General features: G+C 47.7%; 1 long non-coding RNA gene across 1 annotated transcript in view; it reads right to left on the bottom strand.

Moving 5' to 3' along the window:
* Positions 1-3,326: 3,326 nt before the first annotated feature.
* LOC138283320 (uncharacterized) overlaps positions 3,327-16,102 on the bottom strand; it is a 60,805-nt gene continuing 48,029 nt past the window's right edge. The window contains exon 4 of the long non-coding RNA XR_011201186.1: positions 3,327-3,438. This is a non-coding gene — a long non-coding RNA (uncharacterized lncRNA). The remainder of the gene's footprint in view (positions 3,439-16,102) is intronic.

Raw genomic sequence — 16,102 nt, 5'->3', positions numbered from 1 at the left:
TGAACTATGAGGGGGTACCTTTGCTAGTGCAAGGGTGCCCTCACACTTTGTAACTTTGCAACTAACCTTCAGCAAGTGAAGGTTAGACATATAGGTGACTTATAAGTTACTTAAGTGCAGTGAAAATGGCTGTAAAATAATGTGTGCGTTATTTCACGCAGGCTGCAATGGTAGGCCTGTGCAAGGGTTTGTCTGAGCTGCCTAAGGGTGACAAAACAAATGTTGCAACCCATATGGATCTCCTGGAACCCCAATGCCCTGGGTATCTAGGTATCATATACTAGAGACTTATAAGGGGGGTCCAGTGTGCCAACTGAAATTGGTAAATTAAGTCACTGGCCTACAGTGACAAATTTTAAAACAGAGAGAGCATAAGCACTGAGGTTCTGGTTAGCAGAGCCTCAGTGTCACAGTTAGGCACTACACAAGCATACACATTAGGCCATAAATTATGAGCACTGGGGTCCTGAACAGAAGGATCTCAGTGAGACAGGCAAAAACATACTGACATACAGGTAAAAATGGGGGTAACATGACGAGGAAGATGGTACTTTCCTACACAACCCCCCCAAACGAGCGACAATTAGGATAACCTTGCCCAGATGAGTCTTCATTGTCTAAGTGGAAATATCTGGAGAGTCCATCTGCATTGGAGTGCTACTCCCAGGTGCCACCTCACAGAAAGGGTTCTGCCCTCCTGGGGTCTGGGCAGCCCAATCCCAGAAAGGCAGGACAAAGCATTTCCTCTGAGAGCAGGGTGTTACACACTCTCCCTTTGGAAATAGGTGTTACCGTCTGGAGAGGGGTAGCCTCCCCCAACCTCTGGAAATGCTTTGAAGGGCACAGATGGTCCCCTCTTTGTATAAGCCAGTCTACACCAGTTAAGGGTCCCCGTCTCCCCTGCTCTGATGCGAAACTGGGCATAGGAAAGGGGAGTGACCACTCCCCTGTCCATCACCACCCAAGGGGTGGTGCCCAGAGCTCCTCCACTGTGTCCCAGACTTCAACCATCATGCTTTACAAGGTGTGGGGGTACTCTGGAGGCCTCTGAGTGGCCAGTGCCAGCAGGTGACGTCAGAGACCCCCCCTGATAGGTCCTTAGCTGATGAGGTAGCCAATCCCCCTCTCAGGGTTATTTAGGGTCTCTTCTGTGGGTTCTCTTCAGATTCTGCTTGCAAGTTTCCTTCAGGAATCCTCTCCAACAACTTCAGACTCTTCTGACCTCGGATCAACCTCAGCCTGCTCCAAGAAACGCTGTAACTGCAACAAAGTGTCTACAAGAGACACTTTTCTTCAGCAAGCTCAGCTCCAAGTCAGCAACTACAACAGTTTCCATGGTGTGCACACTCTGGGGACTCCCTGTCTTCATCCTGCACCGGAAGGACCGAAGAAATCTCCCCTGCTCCATGCATGCACCTTCCAAGACGACGACCGGTGCCCTGGGCTCCTCTCACAGCAACAAGCGTGCTCCTATGGGCACAGAGGGTGGACATCGACATAAACTGTCCTGCTGACCCAATTTGGAGGCGGTAAGACCTTGCTTTCCCCGAGAGCGACGGTACCCCTGTGTACTGAGTCTTCTTCACCTAATGAGGCCTCTGTGCACTATTTGCATAATTCCTTCTTGCGCAGCCTGATCCAGGTCTCCAGCACTCCATCCTGTGATGCTCAACTCGCTGAGTTGCTCTCCGGTGGCGTGGGACCTCCTTTCAACCCGGATCTTGCAACTCCTGGGGGTGCTGGCTGGCATCCTTAGGGCTCTCTAAAGTGCTGAGAGCCCCCTTCTCCTCCTCATACAGAGTTGAGGCCTCCAGGGTCCATCCAGAGCCATTTTGACACAAAATGCACTTTTATCGTAGCCAAGGCTTGTTGGTGACTTCCAACACGAAATCCCATCTGCAATGATCTTTACACTGTGGGATAACTTTTGCATCATGCAGGAACCTGCTGGCATCTTCCTAGGGTGCATTTCTGCAGTCTTCAACTAATTGGGGACTCTTCTTTTCCACCCTCTTCTGGGTTGGCAGGGGCTCCTGTCCTTCTTGCAACTTCTTTCGACTTCTGGACTTGGTCCCCTTCCTTTGCAGGTTTTCAGGTCCAATAATCCAGCAGTTCTTCTTTGCAGACTTGGTTGGCTGCTGCAAAATCCAAAAAAGGAGGTGTACTGTGTCCTAAGGAAACTTGCAGTACTTTACTCCTGCTTTTCTGGGCTCTGGGGTGGGGTAATTTACTTACCTTTACTGTATTCTTACTCTCCCACCAATTCTGCACATACTACACTTGTTTAGGGGGCAGTTTGTGATTCGCATTCCACTTTCGTAGTATATGGTTTGTGTTGCCCCCAGACCTATTTTCTCCCATTGCATTCTATAGCATTTGCTACTGATTGCATTATTCTATGACTATTTACTTGTTTAGTTTTGGTGTCTAGTGTATATATTGTGTATAATATTTACGTCCAGAAGAAGTATTGTCTCTAAGATATTTTTGGTACTGTGTCACCCAAATAAATACCTTTATTTTTGGTAACACTGAGTATTGTCTTTACTTGTGTATAAGTACTGTGTAACTATAAGTGGTATTGCAGGAGCTTTGCATGTCTCCTAGTTCAGCCTAAGCTGGTCTGCTATAGCTACCTCTATCAACCTAAGCTGCTAGAACACTACTACATTTCACTAATAAGGGATAACTGGGCAAGGTGTAAGTACTCAAGGTATCCACTACAAACCAGACCAGCCTCCTACACCAATCACTCCCCAAATCACTCCATCTCCCACTACACCTCCCACCTACTCACCTAATGCTCATCTCCTGCATGTCACAACGCCACCCACCCCCAATGCCCACACATTCCTGTTAGGGTTTGTACACAGCAAAGAGCATGTCCCCTCTCACTGCACTAGTGGGTTCTGTAATAGCTCCCTTTTAAACTTACTATTGAAAGCCTTTCTTGTTATCTCACCTTCCCCCCCCCCAGGCTTCTGTGTATGTTGTTTAATGTGCTGTTTTGTTTACACATTGAGCCTTGCTTTTACCAAGGCTTCTTTAAAATACTCCTCCCTAGGCCATGTGTTAATCCAACTCATTTGTATAATAACTGAAACTCTGCACACCTTTCAAGAACATGTGCAGCATGTGAGGACCACACCCAGCTCTTCAAACCACACCCAGCTCTGCACACCTTCCAAGAACATGTGCAGCATGTGAGGACCACACCCAGCCCTTCAAACCACACCCAGCCCTGTCTATAAAAGGCATCCCCCGAGCCTCACCCAGTGCTTGTGCTCGTCTACCTCCCGCTTACCTGAGAACAGATCCCTCGGCGCTGGCACTCCTGCTCTTTACAGACTTTCATTGACTTCAATGGGCGCAGCTTCTGGCTCTTCCTTCTTCCGGTTTCCGGTTCCTCCTTGCTTCAGCCTCTCTCCTATGAGTAACCTGCAAAAGAGAAAGAAGACAAGGTTAGACTGATCAGTATCTCTTGCCAGCAACAAGTAAGTGCAAAACCTTTTATTACCTGAAAGAACTTTGACAACAATTTCTGGATTCGTGTATAGACAATTTGAAACAAAATACCTTCCACGAACATTGTGATTCAAACTCTTTGTTACAAGAATATTTTGCAGAACTTTGTGAAGCAAACATTGTTTTTTTCTCATGGAACTTTTAAGAATCGAACAGTGGAAACCATTAACAGCAAGGCAAACAGTAAATCAAGGACTTGCACAAATTACATGCTGTATTTTGATGTAAAAGTACAGTATTTGTTTTATAAAAGATTCTGGAAATATGGAAAAAGTGAGTCTGCTATTGGGAATTTAGGCTTTAGTTATATTATGATGAATGTTTGATATTGGTAATTCTGATAACGGTATTTGTTTAATGTTTTAGAAGCTTTACAGTAATAGAAAGCACATCCCAGAGCAGTAACACAATCCAAACCTGGAAACTAGAGACCAGGATCCAAGAGGTACTTTTAGAAGAGAATTTCTAATAAATAAAGGGATAGTCAGGAACCCATTTAGGAATAGGTTGCACTTATCTGTTCTTTGTTTATGTTTCATTAGGCACCAGTTTCTACAGAAGTCAGAAAGGGCCGCAGATTTGTGCAGCACTTCAACAGTGGAAACGCAAGAACGGTGTTGTCTCTCTTTTTTATTTTATCCACTTCCCCCCTTCCCTTGAGCTTCTGTTCTTAGTGCACTGTTTTAAAAACTAGTGTGCTGGAACAAGCAGTTTCAGGGTGGGGTCGGATTGTCTTCAACCTCCATCAGAACTGAACAAGAACTCAGGTGAGCTGGGCTTTGACAATTCCCTGCCAAGTGAACGGATAGCACTGCCAATAACAATCACTATGACTCCCACAATGCACTAGCGTTGTGCACGTCACATCACACCTTTTGCATGTATGAGAATTGCACTAGCTACAGCAACTGGATGTTGTGACTGAGGACAACTACATGGCAATGACAGCAATGCTATGGAACGGCACAATGGAAAACTAACCTAGACACAGCACTGTCACCAATCCAAAGGGCCACTAATCCAGGCACACTACCCTGAATTAAACCAATCCTGTCCATGACAGTAAGGTGGTGTACTCCATGCACAATAGGCACAGAAAGGACACTCAAAAACAGGCCAAAAGTGGGGCTAACCATGCTAGTAAGGGGCTACTTTCTCACAGTCCCCGTGCTGTGGGACTCCTGTGCATGCTGCCTGGTCTTCCGAGGGCTCTCTGAGTTGCTGAGAGTCCCCTCTGTCTCGCCCTCTTGGGTAGAGTCGACCTGGTCCTTCCTGGGCCCGGATAGCGCCATTTTTCACGATATGGAACTTTTCCGTTTACCAAGGCTTGTTGGTGGAATCCCGTAATGCAAACCAGACTGCATTCATCCATCCGGCGTGGGACATTTTCTGCACCAACCAGGAACCTGTATCTGTCTTCTTTATTGCTATACTGACTGTCTTCCCACTGGTGGCTCCTCTTTTGCACATTCATCGGGGTTAGCAGGGCCTCCTGTTCTCCCTGAACTCTTCAGTGCTTCTTGGACTTGGTCCCTTTCTTCCACAGGTCTTCAGGTCCAGGAATCCATCATTAGTGTCTTGCAGTCTCTTCTGGTTCTTGCATTATCTTCTATCACGACTTCTAGTGTGTTTTAGGAAACTTGCTTCACTTTACTCTTGCTTTCCTGAGCTCTGGGGTGGGGTATTTTACTTACCTTTGGTGTCTTCTTACACAGCCAGCGCCCCTCTACACACTACACTTGCCTAAGTGGGAAACCAACATTCTTACTCCACTATTGTAGTATATGGTTTGTGTTGCCCCTAGGCCCATTGCAACGTACTGTGATTTTCACTGTTGGCACTCTTTTATGACTGTTTTCTTACCTGATTTTGTGTATAATATTCAGTATTGTCTTTTATTGTGTATAAGTACTGTGTGACTATAGTGGTATTGCAAGTGCTTTGAATGTCTCCTAGTTCTGCCTTGGCTGCTCTGCTACAGCTACCCCTAGACAGCCTAAGCTGCTAGAACATTGCTTACATTTCACTAAAAAGAGATAACTGGACCTGGTATGAGGTGTAAGTACCTAAGGTACCCACCACAAACCAGGACAGCCTCCTACATTGGTGGTGCAGCAGTGGGATAAGTACTTACAATTGCTTTACCACTTTGTTACTAGTGCTTTTCACAAGAAAAGCTTGCTCCAATATTTAGAGCTATACATAATTGTACCGGGAAGTCAATTTTAACATTCTAAAAAACTATTCAAAACTTTGGAAACTTTTTTATTTTCTCTAAAAAGGTAGGCCTACTATTCTACTAACTTTTTACTCTTTATTCCTAAACTCTTTCTCTCAACATGTCTGGTGTAGAGGCTACCCCTAGAGTTGTGAAGGCAACATATGAAAGTTTAAACTTTAACATTTTGAGGGGTACCTGCAATGAAAGAAGTCTAGGGTTTGGGAAGAACTCCAATAAGGAATTCCTCTTAAATCTCCTTCTGAAGGATGACCAGGGACTTAGCACTGGTTAGGATCAGAAAGAGGTGGAGGTAGTGGAAGAGTCCAACCAGGCAGGCTTAGTGGAGCATAATGATAATCCTGGGGAGTATCCTTCCACTCATCTTTCTGTCAACAAACTCCCTAGTATAGCTGGGAGTGGGAAGGGATCACACACCAGTAGGGCTCCATTCACACCTAGAGGCCAGGTAACTAGGGTGGCTCAAGTTAGGGAAAGATCTGCCTCTGCCAATTCCCATGTTACTTCTACTTCAGAAGCATCCCACACTTCTAACCCTGAGGACCAGTCCCTAGATAGGGAACTCAGAAAGCTGAGGTTAAAGGAGGCCAGACTGAGGCTACGGCAGCAACAGTTGGCCTTAGACAGGGAATCCCTGTCTGTGGAAAGGGAAAGGCAGGGTTTGGGGTTAGTTCTCCATGGTGGCAGCAGCAGTTTCAGGAACTCCAGTGTTAGGGAACCTACATTTGATTCCAGAAATCTGCACATAGTTGTTCCCCCTTACAAGGCTGGGGATGACATCTATAAGTGGTTTGCTGCACTTGAGAGGGCCTGTAAAGTTCAGAAGGTCCCTCAAGTTCAGTGGATATACTTCGATATAAGTCAATAAGGACGCTCAATGAAGGACCACACACCAATTATGAACACAATTTAGCTTTACTAGAATTTCAGGAAAATTTATGCATTTGGCACATCAACGAAGTAGAATGAAAACCAGCAATAAAGAGCATCTATTTATATATGAGCAAAGAGTTCAGTGACATCTATTTATATATGAGCAAAGACATTGACAGATATAAGCTTTGATTAACTGTATTAACTGTATACGAAACACATATTTCAATTACTGTAGCAAGCTCACGTTAAGATGTTCAGGAAGCAAAATATAAATGAGCTGAATACTTCAGATTATAAACATAGTGCATGCTTAATAATCAATCATAACAATAGAGCAGAGAAATAAAGGCCTTTCATCCCTGGGTGGAACTTAACTTAATCCACAAATGCTGGGAAGCCCTCTACCGCCCGCTTGGACCTCTCTCCCCCTCGAGCGTCACGGTCTCTAAACAGCAAAACCAGGGCGGCAGCACTGTAGGCCTGGCGATGGCAGCTTTCACAACCCGATCTGCAAGCTTCAATCCCCTCACCCGCGCTTCACTGCTTAAATAACCTGAAGCTTGGATTCTATTCCTTTCTCACATCTTCTAGCTATGTTATCAGCACATGTCCCTTGGCTGATCTGCCGTTCCATTGCCATTGTTTTTTCTGTCTTTTTCCTGTACTCCCTTTCTCAGGGTTAAGACGACCTTCGTGTCTCTCTCCTACACATCCTGCTTCTTACACATGCAGCTTGAACAATTTTATCTATGGAATGTTGGAAAACAAACTTGAAAACAACATCATGGACTTTTCCACGTTGTTTCGGGTCTCAGCAGGCATCACGCTCATCTACACTGTTCAAGCTAATTAACCCTTCGCGTCACAATGTCTTCCTAACCTTTCCCTATACTGATCATCCTGTGGTTGTCTTTCACTTGCAAGGTGAGAGACAGACTCCTTATTGTCAGGGATGATGATGCAGACAACTATCACATTCCAAAAAATGCACTCTTATATGGTCTGGGCTTAACCACCGAGCAATATAGAATAAAGTTCAGAGAGATCAGAAAGAAGTCGTCACAGGATTGGTCAGATTTTGTGGACTGTTCAGTGAAGGCCATAGAAGGTTGGTTAAATGGCAGTAAGGTGACTAACTATGAAAGCCTGTATAACTTAATTCTGAGAGAGCATATATTGAACTATTGTGTGTCTGATTTGTTGCACCAGTATCTTGTGGACTCGGATCTGACCTCTCCCCAAGAATTGGGAAAGAAGGCAGACACATGGGTCAGAACAAGGGTGAGCAGAAAAGCTCATACAGGGGGAGACAAGGATGGCATGAAGAAGGATGGTATGTCACATGACAAGGGTGGGGACAAGTTAGAAATTACTTCTAGGCATATATTATGTATGCTCTAAGTATTGGAGCACGCTTTTCTTATAAAAAGCACTAGTAAAAAAGTGGTAAAGCAATTGCAAGTACTTATCCGACCGCTGCACCACCAATGTTGGAGGCTGGCCTGGTTTGTAGTTGGTACCTTGTGTAATTACACCTTACACCAGGTCCAGTTATCCCTTATTAGTGAAATGTAGCAGTGTTCTAGCAGCTTAGGCTGTTAGAGGTAGCTAAAGCAGAGCAGCTTAGGCTGAGCTAGGAGACATGAAAAGCTCTTGCAATACCACTTATAGTTACACAGTACTTATAGACAAGTAAAGACAATACTCAGTGTTACCAAAAATAAAGGTAGTTTATTTGGGTGACACAAAGCCAAAAATATCTTAGAGGCAATACTCCTTCTGGAGGCAAGTATTATCAAACAATAGGAAATACTACAGAATGCAATGGGAGAAAATAGGTCTATGGGCAACACAAACCATCTACTAAGAAAGTGGAGTGCGAATCACAAATTCCCCCCTAGACAAGTGTAGTGTGTAGAGAATCGCTGGGAGACTAGGAATAGAGTAAAGGTAAGTAAATTACCCCACCCCAGAGCCCAGAAAGCAGGAGTAAAGTACTGAAAGTTTCCTTAGGACACACTACAGGTCGTGATTAGAGTTATTGCAAGAACCAAGCAAGACTGCAAACCCCAAATGGTGGATTTCTGGACCTGAAGACCTGCAAAGGAAGGAGACCAAGTCCAGAAGTCGAAAGAATTTCCAGGAAGGACAGGAGCCCCTGCCAACCCAGAAAAGGGTGCAAAAGAAGAGTACCTGGTTGGACGAAGGCTACATAAATGCACTCAAGGAAGATGTCAGCGGGTTCCTGAATGATGCACTGGATGTCCCACGAAGAGATGTTCGATGCAGGTGAGTTTTGGCGCTGGAATTCTCCAACAAACCTTGGTTCTGGAAAGTTGCGTTTTGCATCAAAATGGTGCTATCTGGACCCAGGAGATATCTGGGGGCCTTAACTCTGTGTGAGGAGGAAGAGGGGGCTCTAAGCACTTTAGAGAGCCCTCAGAACACCAGATAGCACCCATGTGAGTCCCAGGACACAGGGACAAAGGAGATGTAAAATGCAGTTGATGTAGCACTACAAAGCGAGGTCCCACGCCGCCGGAGAACAACTCAGTGAGATGAGCATCACAGGATACAGTGCTGGGGATCTGGGCCAGGGTGTGCACAAAGGAATTTTGCAAAGAGTGCACAGAGGCCTCAGGAGGTGGAGAAGACGCGGTGCACATTGGTACTGTCATTCTCACAGAAGGCAAGGTCCTACCTCCTCCAAATTGGGACAACAGGATCTCTGGACAGTCTGTGTCAATGGGGTCCACCTTCTGTGTTCCAAGGAGCACGCTCGTCGCCAGGAGAGGAGTCCAAGAGAACAGGTCGTCAACTTAGAAGGTGCTTGCTTTAGCAGGGAAGTGACTCCGTCACTCTATGGGAGATTTCTTCGGCCCTTCTGCTGCAGGGTGAAGACAGGCCCCAGAGCGTGCAGACCATGGAAACTGATGCAGTTGCTGGATGGAGCTGAAGTTGCAGCGGAAGTGCAGACCTTCTGGATACTTTGTTGCTGTTACAGTGGTTCCTGGAGCAGTCTGCAGTTGATCCGAGGTCAGAGGATGACGTAGTAGCTGCAGAGGATTCCTGATGGAAACTTGCAAGCAGAATCTGAAGAGAAACCCACAGGAGACACCCTAAATAGCCCTAAAGGGGGGATTGGCTACCTTATCAGGTATGGACCTATTAGGAGGGGTCTCTGACATCACCTGCTGACACTGGCCCCTCAGAGGCCTCCAAAGTATCCCCACACCTTGCAAAGCAAGATGGCTGAAGTCTGGGACACACTGGAGGAGCTCTGGGCAGCACCTCTAGGGTCGTGATGGACAGGGCTGTGCTCACTTCCCTTTCCTTTGTCCAGTTTCACGCCAGAGCAGGGAGTGGGGCTCCCTGAACCGGTGTAGACTGGCTTATGCAAGGAGGGCACCATCTGTGCCCTTCAAAGCATTTCCAGAGGCTGAGGGGGGGGTGAGGGGGGTACCCCTCCCCAGCCTGTAACTCCTATTACCAAAGGGAGAGGATGAAGCACCCTGCTCCCAAAGGAAATGCTTTGTTCTGCCTTCCTGGGACTGGGCTGCTCAGACCCCAGGAGGGCAGAACCCTGTCTGTGAGGTGGCAGCAGCTGTAGCTGCATTGCAAGCCTCAGAGAGCTGGTTTGGCAGTACTGGGGGTCCATGGTGGAGCCCCCAGGATGCATGGAATTGGCTCCCCAATACCAGATTTGGAATGGTGGTACAATTCCATGATCTTAGACACCTCACATGGCCATATTAATGGAGTTACCATTGTGAAGCTACATATAGGTATTGACCTATATGTAGTGTACACGTGTAATGGCGTCCAAGCACTCACAAAGTCCCGGGAATTGGCCCCTAACTATGTGAGGCATCTTAGCTAGTGCAAGGGTGCCCTCACACTTAGTAATTTTGCAGCTAACCTTCAGCAAGTGAAGTTTAGACATATAGGTGACTTATATGTTACATAAGCCATTTTAGTTATAACTCCGTGCACGTTATTTTAGCATACTAGGCCTGCCGCAGTGCACTTTAACCTAGATATATTTTATTCGGCTTCATTTTATTATTGTTACAGTAGCCGCTTTTACAGTCTTGTTTTATTTTCTCAATCTAGCTGTTTTTGCCTAGGCCAGCACTCTGTTCTCAAAACGAGACATTCTTGCGCACTCTGTGCTTCTTCCACGGCTGCAGTAAGATAGGTTGCCAATGAACGTGGTATAAAGTTTCGTCTCTGAGATTCATAGAAAATACACATCCTTTCGTAGGGACATTGTCTCAGAACATCAGCTGCTTTATTATAAAAACACTTCCTTATCGCTTACACGTTAGAGGGAGATTCCAGCCTGAGAACCACAACAATATGCTGATTGCTGAATGCTTTGCTACAGTTGCCTATGCAGACTTCAGGCCTTTGCTCAGGTATGGGTGATGATGTCTTCCCAGGGAAACCTGAAGGGCAGAATTAGAGCTTAACATGCTGTGCTCAATTATAGCCTGGGTAGGAATTTGTCTATTGACTATAGTGACAATATAGTAGCGTTATTTCTATGCTTTACTCTCCTTGTCACAATTTTTATCTTGTCATGCTGTATCATCCTGGTTATAGCAGCCCACGCTTTGCTATCTAAGATGCAGTCGCTTCACTAAAATCATTATTGAAACATATACTGCCTCTGTTTGTCATTGTATATATGAGACTAATGTATCTGAGTGAAACGGATGAGACCTGAGTGACCACGGCTTTCTTGAGAAACCAGTTATGTCATGCGCTCGGCTGCCCAATCACCCCTGCCCATGGGTAGAGGTGAGGCACTGTTAGTTAGCCAGAGAAAAACCCGGATTGGAGCGACAGTTGTCACCTGTAGTGGGTCAGACTCAGTCTCCCACACCGCAGGCGATGCTGCTGCTCGAAATCCAGTAGTCTCATTAAAATAATGAGATCCTTCACGACAAGTGTGTGCACTATTTCACGCAGGCTGCAATGGCAGGCCTGTGGAAGGGTTTGTTTGAGCTCCTTATGGGTGGCAAAAGAAATGCTGCGACCCATTAGGATCTCCTGGAACCCCAATGCCTGGGTACCTAGGTACCATATACCAGGGACTTATAAGGGGGGGGGGGGCACTGTGCCAATTAAAATTGGGAAATTAAGTCACTAGCCTATAGTGACAAATTAAAAAGCAGAGAGAGCATAAGCACTGCGGTTCTGGTTAGCAGAGCCTCAGTGACACAGTCAAGCACTACTGACAACACACACATTATACCATAAATTATGAGCACTGGGGTCCTGGCCAGCAGGATCCCTGTGAGCCAGGCAAAACACACTGACATATAGGGTTTTCATTATGAGTACTGGGGTCCTGCCCTGGCTTTCAGGATCCCAGTGACACAGTAAAAACACAGTGACACACACTCACAAACAGGCCAAAAATGGGGTTAACCATGCTAGAAAGAGGCTACTTTCTCACAGTAACCATAATCAGGTAAGTAAACAGTCACAGAATAGTGCAAACAGTGAAAAACAAAATAGATTGCAATGGGCCTAGGGGCAACACAAACCATATACTAAAATAGTGGAATGCGAAAGTTGGATTCCCCCCTAGGCAAGTGTAGTGTGAAGAGCGGCACTGGAGTGTAGGAAAACACCAAAGGTAAGTAAAGTACCCCATCCCAGAGCCCAGGAAAGCAGGAGTAAAGTACAGCAAGTTTCCTCAGAACACACTACAAGTCATGATGAAGAATTATGCAAGAACCAAGCAAGACTGCAAGCAACCAATGATGGATTCCTGGACCTGAAGGCCTGTGGAGAGAGGAGACCAAGTCCAGAAGTCGATGAAGAGTCCAGGAATAACAGGAGCCCCTGCCCACCTGGAACAAGGTGCAAAGTGGATTCTCTGGTTGGGAGAAAAGTACAGAAATGCACCAAAGAAGATAGCTGAGGGTTCCTGCTTGGTGCAAGAGATGTCCCACGTCGAGTTGTTGGATGCAGGATGGATTCCACCAATAAGCCTTGATTCACTCAAGTACGCGTTTTGCATCAAAGAGGAGCGGCCCAGACCCAGGAGGGACCTGGGGGTCTCAACTTTGACTTAGGAGACAGAGGGAGCTCTCAGCACTTCAGAGAGCCCTCAGAAGACCAGACAGCACCCACAGGAGTCCCAGGACACAGAGACAGATGAGTTGCAAAGTGCTGTCATCAAAGCACTACACAGGAGGATCCCACACAGCCATAGAACAACTCAAGGAGCTGTGCATCACAGGATGGAGTGCTGGGGACCTGTGCTACGCTGTGCACTAATCCTTTTTGGAAGAAGCGCACAGAAGCCCAAGGAGCTGCAGAAGACGTGATTCACAGGGGTATTGTCTGGCACAGGGAGGCAAGCTTTTGCCTCCTCCAAATTTGGACAGCTGGACCTATTGGCAGTCATGATCACTTCAGTCCACCACCTGTGTTCCAGGAATCACACTCGTCGACAGGAGAGGAGGCCCAGAGTACAGGTCGTCATCGCAGAGAGGTGCCTGCTGAAACAGGGAAGTGGCTCCGTCACACCACAGGAGATTCCTTCGGTTCTTCTGGTACAGGATGAAGACAGGCAGTCCTCAGAGCATGCACACCATGGAAACTGTTGCAGTTGCTGGCTGGAGCTGAAGTTGCAGGTCACAGGAGCCTTCCTGGATACTTTGTTGCAGTTACAGCTGTTCCTGGAGCAGCCTGCGGTTGATCCGATGGTCAGAAGCTGAAACAAAGGATGCAGAGGAGTCCTAGAGGAATCTTGCAAGCTGAATCTGAGGAAACACCCAGAGTAGAAACCCTAAATAGTCCTGAGATAGGGATGGGCTACCTACCCAGGTATGCACCTATCAGGAGGGGTCTCTGACGTCACCTGCTGGCACTGGCCACTCAGATGTTCTCTTAGGGTACCACACCTTGGAATCCAAGATGGCTAATGCTTGGGACACTCTGGAGGAGCTCTGGGCACCACCCCTGGGGTGGTGATGGACAGGGAAGTGGTCACTCCCCTTTCCTTTGTCCAGTTTCACGCCAGAGCAGGGACTGAGGGTCCCTAAACCGGTGTTGACTGGATTAGGCAAGGAGGGCACCGTTTGTGCCCTTCAAACCATTTCCAGAAGCTCTGGGAGGATACCCCTCCCATGCCTGTAACACCTATTTCCAATGTAGAGAGTGTAATACCCCTCCCCTAAAGGAAATGCATTGTTCTTCCTTCCTGGGATTGAGCTGCTCAATCCCCAGGAGGGCAGAAACCGGTCTGTGAGGTGGCAGCAGCTAGGGCTTCAGTGGAAATCTTGAATAGCTGGTTCGGCAGTACTTAGGATCCATGGTGGGACCCCCAGGGTGCATGGAATTGGCCCCCCAATACCAGATTTGGATTGGGCGTTCAATTTCACAATCTTAGACACCTTACACGGCCATATTCAGAGTTACCATTGTGAAGCTTCATATATGTATTGACATATATGTAGTGCACACCTATAATGGGGTCCCCACTCTCACGAAGTCTGGGAAATTGGCCCTGGACAATGTGGGGGCACCTTTGCTAGTGCAAGGGTGCCATCTTACACAGTAACTTTGCTCCTAGCCTTCAGTAACTGAAGATTAGACATATAGGTGACTTATAAGTTACCTGGTGCAGTGAAAATGGCTGTGACATAGTGTGTGCACTATTTCACTCGGGCTGCAGTGGTGGTACTGAAGAAAGGTTTGTATGAGCCACTTATGGGTGGCAAAAGAAATACTGCAGACCATAAGGCTCTCCTGGAACCCCAATGCCCTGGATACCTAGGTACCATTTACTAGGAACTTATAAGGGGGTTCCAGTGTGCCAATCAGAATTGGAATATGGAGTCACTAAACTACAATGAAAATTCTGATGGATACAACTACCTGTGGATTCCTCACCTCATGAATACTCCCATGGCGCCAGCATTCTACGGAAATCTTCTTACTAGTCTCTGCACGTCGACGAGGACGTCACTGTCTCGCACGCGACGCCGTCTGACGTCATACAGGCAATAAGAGGTCCTCGACGACGTGCGGACGTCAGTTCCCTTTTTTCCGTGCATTCGAAACGGTTATCTTCGAGGGAGCAACTGTTACTCTTGCGGTTACAGTGTATATCTTGCTGCGTACTCTTTCTCCGTGGAAATAATGTCGCAGAGAAAGTCTGGATTTAAGCCTTGTCGTGAGTGTGGAGGCAAGATGTCGGTGACGGATCCTCATTCCGATTGCCTTTGGTGTTTGAGCTCCGACCACGACGTCTCGACTTGTGATTCATGTCAGCACATGAATCCGAAGGCCCTTAAAGAACGTGAGGCGAAGCTGTTTATGGCCAAGTCAAAGGAGAAGCATCACAAGAAGTCTTCTCCAAAACATCGGCGTCATCGAGACTCCCGGCGCCGTAGAGAATCTCGGCGTCATTCAAGGGAGGCTCGTTCCAGGTCTCCGGATCGGCGCCGAAAGACATGGGAGGTCAGCCCCACGGTGACGCCGCATCCTTCGACGCCGTTGCCCTCTCCGGCGTCACCAACTTCGCCTGGACAGGCGTCGGTGATTGAGGTATTGGAGCCTCAAGTGTTTTCTCCGGCGCAGACGCCGAGGCCGGAGTCGGGGTCGCCTCCGAGACAGGCACCCCAGTATCCGGCTTTTCCCACCCCTGGAGCCGATAGTTCCGCATTCTTGAATGCGATGTATGCCATCTTCCAACAGATGGCTCCAGGGGGTGCTCCGGCTGGGCCCTTGGCCTTTTCTTTGGGTGATCCTGCGCCTCTTCGGCCGGCACCCTTTATGCCCTTTCTCCCGTTTGGGAACGTGGGCTCGGCGCCAGTGTCGGCGCCGGTGGCCGCTCCGGTGGCTTCAGAAGGATTGGCCCCGGGGATTTCCATCCCGTCGACGTCGGGATTTCGGCCTGTGACTCCGGTGGGTCCATCTGCTTCAGCTGCTCTTTCGTCGGCGCCGAAGTTACATGTGGCGCCGGACGCGGCGTCGGTGGCTTCCGAAGATCGGCGCCGATCTTCGACTTCGGCGGAGGCATTGTCGACTCCGCGTATTGAACAACGACTTCATTCGAGGAGACGTGCTCTCCGGGTACTAGAAGAGCAGGAGTACCAACGAGCCCTAGAGGAAGGAGAGCTAGAGGACTCGGGTGATGGGCTGCGTGGACTGGAGTCGGCCAGTGGGCTGGACACTTCCCCTGAGTGGGACCTTTCGTCCCCGGGGGAATATACTGAGGAAGCTGCTTCCTTTCATACAGTGGTACGGAAGGCAGCTAGTTTTTTGGACCTGCCTTTGCCGGTGGTGGAGGCAAAACAAAACCTTTTGACGGAGGTGTTGCATCCGGCCTCAGCCGCGGCGGAGCCTCTGTTACCTTTTAATGACGCTCTGCTGGATCCGGTTTTAGAGGTGTGGAAGAGGCCGGCATCTTCCCCAGCAGTTCACAGAGCCGTGGCC

The sequence above is a fragment of the Pleurodeles waltl genome, chromosome 3_1 (genome assembly GCF_031143425.1).
Source record: "Pleurodeles waltl isolate 20211129_DDA chromosome 3_1, aPleWal1.hap1.20221129, whole genome shotgun sequence".
Taxonomy (NCBI): domain Eukaryota; kingdom Metazoa; phylum Chordata; class Amphibia; order Caudata; family Salamandridae; genus Pleurodeles; species Pleurodeles waltl.
Note: the sequence above shows the minus strand (reverse complement) of the source record. Positions and strands in the feature narration are given on the sequence as shown.